This window comes from Cryptomeria japonica, chromosome 10, assembly GCF_030272615.1.
Source record: "Cryptomeria japonica chromosome 10, Sugi_1.0, whole genome shotgun sequence".
Classification (NCBI taxonomy): Eukaryota; Viridiplantae; Streptophyta; class Pinopsida; order Cupressales; family Cupressaceae; genus Cryptomeria; species Cryptomeria japonica.
In genome coordinates this window covers 117293736-117299596 of record NC_081414.1, presented here as the reverse complement: position 1 = coordinate 117299596, position 5861 = coordinate 117293736, and positions in this window count along the sequence as shown.

Below are 5861 nucleotides of genomic sequence, written 5' to 3'. Positions count from 1 at the left end.
ATATAAAACATTTATCAAAAGTTTTAATAATATCCCTTGCTTTTTTAATCCAAATATCAACATTCCAAGATGGTTTGGAGGTACCCCTTAGATAGTTTATGATATTTTGGGAATCTCCTTCCAACCACACACATTTGAAATTGTATTGTCTAGCAAGAGTGAGGCTATTATAGGCTCCAATGGATTCAACAGGATGGTTAGTCTGTACACCTTTTGAGATTGTTACCGGAGCACACCCTAGAGGTATATCATAATTGAGAGATATCAGTAATGAAGACATGAGGAGTGCAGAAGAAGAATAATTTGTAGATCACATGGTGGCCTTACATGTTCAGGTTAAGCAACATTTAGAGGATATGAACAACAAGTATAAGGAGAAAGCAGATGAGAAGAGAAGACATAAGGAGTTTGAATTTTGGGATGAAGTGATGGTGTATCTCAGAAAAGGAAGATTTTTGGTAGGAACCTATAACAATTTGCAAATGAGGAAGTTTGGACCTTGGAAAATCTTGAGGAAATTCAGTTTTGGGAATGCATATGAAGTAGAATTACCATATAGTTTGAGTATTTCACCTATATTCAACATTGTACATCTACATCAATATCATGAATCGAAATTTAGTGAAGACAGTATTGCAAACTTGGAGAAACCATTTCCTTGAAAGGAACCAGAGAAAAATGAAGACATTTTGGATAGTAGGATTTGGCGTAGTACCCAGAGAAGTCAGTACATGGAGTATCTTGTGAAATAAAAGGAAAAACCAGTTGAGGATTCATCTTGGATTTATCAAGAAGAGGTAGACCGCCTTGTTTTTCCTCTCACCCCAACAAAGTGAGAGACTCACTTTTTCAACAACCCCGGATGTCTAATGCAGGAGCATCCCCGGTTCTTAGCAATTTTGCATCAACCAAAAACATTTTCTTTCCAATTTGTTTTGTGTTTTGCAGTTTCTGCATTTCTTTCTACATTTTCTTGCATTGGCTCACTAGATCTTGCAGAGCTAGATTTTTCTTAAGGACATGATCATCTTCCTTATTCCTAAACCGCAGAGCATTTGGATCATTTTCTGGCAAGTTATCAATTCCGGATTTTGAGACTATTTTCTAGCTTAGGACACCAAAACTGCTTGGACCTATATTGGCAAATCTTTTGGATCCTTTCCGTAGCTTGCGGGGCCCCAATTCATAGATTCTAATGTTCCTTGGTGTGTGTTCGACCTTCCCTTTGATCCACACTTCATCCTTTGGATTTTACGGAGGAAGCTCTTTGGCGAAGGCCGACCTATTGGTTTTACATGTTTGATCTCGGTCTTTGGTATTTGATCCCTTCTGGGCCGACCGAATCTCCTTCGATCATATAAATAATTGTAATTAAGCATTATAATTTAATTCCAGAAAAAAGTTAGAAGATAGATCTTAAGAATTAGAGGTCTGGACTTCACCGATTCTGTAATTGAGCATGTATGTAGCAGGCCAGTGAACCGAATCTTGTATCTCGGATGTTACATGTTATCTGTAATCCATTTTCATGATCTAATTCATTCAATTCTGCATTGCCTCCATCATATCCTCTTGCTTCCATTGTGTTTACTCTTGCTGCCTGGTCCGGATTGATCTCATTGAGGTCCCTCCTAACCGGTGACTGCACCTCCCAGACTACTAGTTTGTAGTTCATCTTATTTTATTTGTTTGATGAGTAGGTATTTCTAGTAAATTTTTAAAAAAGTACACTATTCACTCAAAAAAGTTGGGGGATATGAGATCACCCATCAAGAGTCATACAATTATATCATACATTTTCATTTTCATATAGGTTGTAGTGAATCTTAGCATTTATATTTTCATCTTTATTAAATTTTTTTTTTTTGAAGTTATTACTTAAGGACACAATCTATCATATCATATATGCACTCATATACTGAAATAGATAGAGACCTTTCAATAAAATAAAATGTTCACTTCATTTTTGGAAAGAGTGCAAATCAAATTTTCAATTTCACCTATTATTAATGCACTTTCACTTGGCATTCTATTAAATCAAGTGAGATATCAATGCCCATAAAATAAATGTTACAATAATCTTATAGTCTACCATAAATGGCTTTATTTTCCACCAACTACATTTCCTAAATGAAAATAGGATAACGAATCATTAATTTTTTAATAAATATTTTAAAAATTCAAAATCTCTTCTATTTTGACAAGTGTAGCATTCAAATTGTTAGACAAAACACTATACCTTATACCCTCAACACTAAACCCTATACCTTATACCCTCAAACCCTAAACCCTATCCCTCAACTCTAGGCCTAAAGGCTTACACAATAAACCCTTGACCATGTATACACTCAACCCTATACTAGGTATACCCTTAAACCTAAATCATATAACCTATACCCTAAACCCTAAGTCATATAACTTATACCATCAACCCTAAATCCTATCCCTCAACCCTAGATCCAATAGCATTAGACATTCAATCACATACCCTATATCATCAATACTAAACCCTATACCATATATAGGCTCAACCCTAAACCCTATAAAGAGGTCCTAGGCCCAAAATTTTATAGGCTAAACCCTCAACCCTATACACTAAACCCTAAACCCTATCCCTCAACCCTAGGGTCTAAAGCCTATACACTAAACCATAAACCCTAGTTATCTAATTCCATCCATATAGAATGGAATCAAGTGAATTGACAAGTAACCCTCTGGTATTATGGGTTGATCATCATGCTCAAGCCGCTAATTCACATCTTTGTGGGGCTACCCACCGACCTTTGGAATGAACAAGCATTTTATCTCTCCATCCACAAAGCATAACTTGTATACAATATTTCATCAACCCTAAACCCTATAGAGAGGTCCTAGTCCCAAAATCCTATAGGTTAAACCCTCAAACATATATACTCAACCCTAAACCCAAAGCCCTATCCCTCAACCCTAGGGCCTAAAGACTATATGCTAAACCCTCAAACCTAGATAGACTATACACTATACCCTAAACCCTAGGTCCTAAAGCTTACATGGAAAACCCTCAACCCAATACATTAAATTATAACTCTATAACCACAACCCTTGACCCATAAATCTATACCCTATACCCATAACATTTAAACCTATAAACATATATAGTCAACCCTATAACCTATAACCATATACTCAACAACATATAAACTCTATACCCTATACCCCCAATCCTAAATCGTATAACATTTATGGGATCAATCCTAAACCCTATACCCTTACCCTAGAAACCCTAGACCCTATGCCATAAAGGTTATAAGCCAAACCCTCAACTGTAAACCCTATCCCTCAATCCTATGTCCTAAAGCCTATATGCTAAACCATCAAACCTATACACTCAACCCTCAACCCAAACCCTTTCCATCAACCCTAGAGCTTCTAAAGCCTATAGGATAACTCAACCCTAACCCCTAAACCTTATACCTCAACCCTAGGCCTTAAAGTTTAGAGGTTGAACTCTCAACCCTCAATCCCATCCCTCAACCCTAGGTCCTAAATCCTATAAGTTAAACCCTCAACTTTATGCACTACACCCTATACCTCAACCCTAAACACTTTCCCTCAAACTTATATCCTAAAGATTATATGATAAACCCTAAAACCTATACACTTAACCCTAACCTCTATATCGATAACTATAAACCCCATACCCTAAACCATAAACAATATTTCTTGAGTCTAGTCCTTAAAGCCTATATGCTAAACCCTCGCCCATATACCATATACCATATACCATATACCATCTTCAACCTAAACCCTCAACTCTATACACTCAACCTAGCTTATACTCTCAACCCTAAGTCCTAAAGCCTATACAGTAAACTATCAACCCTATACACTCTACCCTCAATCTTAAATCCTTTCCCTCAACCCTAGTTTCTAATGCCTAAAGGTTAAACCATTAAATCTATACACTCAACCCTATACCCTATACCCTATACCAAAACCCTAGGCCTTAGAGATTAGAGGATAAACCCTAAAATTTATACACTCAAATATAAACTCTCAACCCTGGGTTCTAAATCCTATAAGCTAAATACTCAAACCCATACACTATACTATATACCCTCAACCCTAGGCCCTAAACCTTATATGCTTTAAACCCTCAAACCTATATTGTTAACCATAAACTCTATGCCCATAAACCTATACCCTATGTCATCAACCCTAAACCCTATCCCTCAACTCCACAACCTAAATCTAATAGGTTAAACCATTAATTATATACTCAACCCTAAAACCTAAACCCTATACCTTCAACCCTAACACATATCCCTCAAACCTAGGGTCTAAAGCCTATAAACCATCAACCCTATACCATATATATCCTTTTGACTACCCTTTCCCTCAAGTATGCGACCTAAGGCCTCTATAATAAGCCCTCAACCCTATACACTCAACCCTAAACCATATATCATATACTCTTAACCCTAAACAATATACCTCAAACCTAGGCCCTAAAACCTATAGTATGTACCATCAAGATTCTATAAACTCAATCCTAGATGCTATACCATGAGGCCTATACCCTAAATCATATACCCTATACCATATACATGTTGGATATCATTATACATTTTTGCTGCTAGGATATGTTGTTGTCATTGATGTCAACATATTCCTGTGATTTGCTCTGGTGATTGCAGATTGAGAAGATCTTATGATCCTGTTTGCAGATTTGTTTTGTTGTATTGGTGCTTTGCAGAGTTTGGTATGTCCTTTGGTATATTTCAGTGATCAGATATTGAGCTGAGATTTTGGGATATTGTTTGGAATGGTCTTGTGTATCTTTATTTTAGATGGATCATGATTTGGTTCTCTGTAAGTTATACTTCTTTTTGACAGTTGTTCATTGGTTGTGTTGTTGAGTTTCAAATGTTGACAGATGAAGATTTGATAAGTGGTGTTGGTGTAGCTATTACTTATGATTCTAACATGTTTTCTGGTGTTTCCTAATTGTGTCCTATTTGTCCCAATGATCTGCATTGATCGTTGTGCTAGTTATTTGTGGTTTTCATGAACCGGTGATGATCTTTGTGTTATGCGGTATTTCTGGTGGTATAGTGTGTTGTGGTTGATCTTGGCGTGATTTTCGGTGGTGTTGTGCATTTGGGAATTTGAATTAGGTCCATGTTATGTTATGTAAATCATTATATTGGTCTGGTGGTTGATCTTTATATTGTGTGATATAATTTTGCAATTATGAGTTGAGGGTTTAGCTAACTTTTCTGTCAAGGTTGATGATTTGTATATATAGGTGATATTGTCATGTAATTTGGCGATAGAGATTGTGTCTGCATTATCAGAGAGCGGTGTATGTGCGAATAATGCTTCATCTTTTGGCATTGTGATTGAGCAAAGATTGGTGTTGCAAAGCAGACATCTAAGGTTAACCGGAATTGTAATCAAGCATTTGGAGATGCTATTCTTTCAGTTCATTCCTTCCAGATTGTAGTCCAAATCTTGTTGTAAGTCAGTAAGACTGCCCTGAGGGTTGTAGCCTTTTGGGTCATTATCTTTTGAGCAGTGAGCTCTAGGCAGTGTGGCTGAATGCATGTGTGTTCCCCATTATAATATTTTCACATACTACTATAGAGTATCATCTTATTGTGGGTAGGTTTTCGCCATGGTTTTTCCCTTAACTGGGTTTTCCACGTCAAAAATCTTGGTGTTGTGTTGTGCTTTCAATTTTCTTATCTTTGTTATAGTAGCATTTTATCAGATCTGTGTTTGTAGTTAATTTTTTAGATCCGGTGAAGACTAATTCACCCCCCTCTCAGTCTTCCTTCAATTGTTGCCAACAATTGGTATCAGAGCTAGATCCTCCAAAA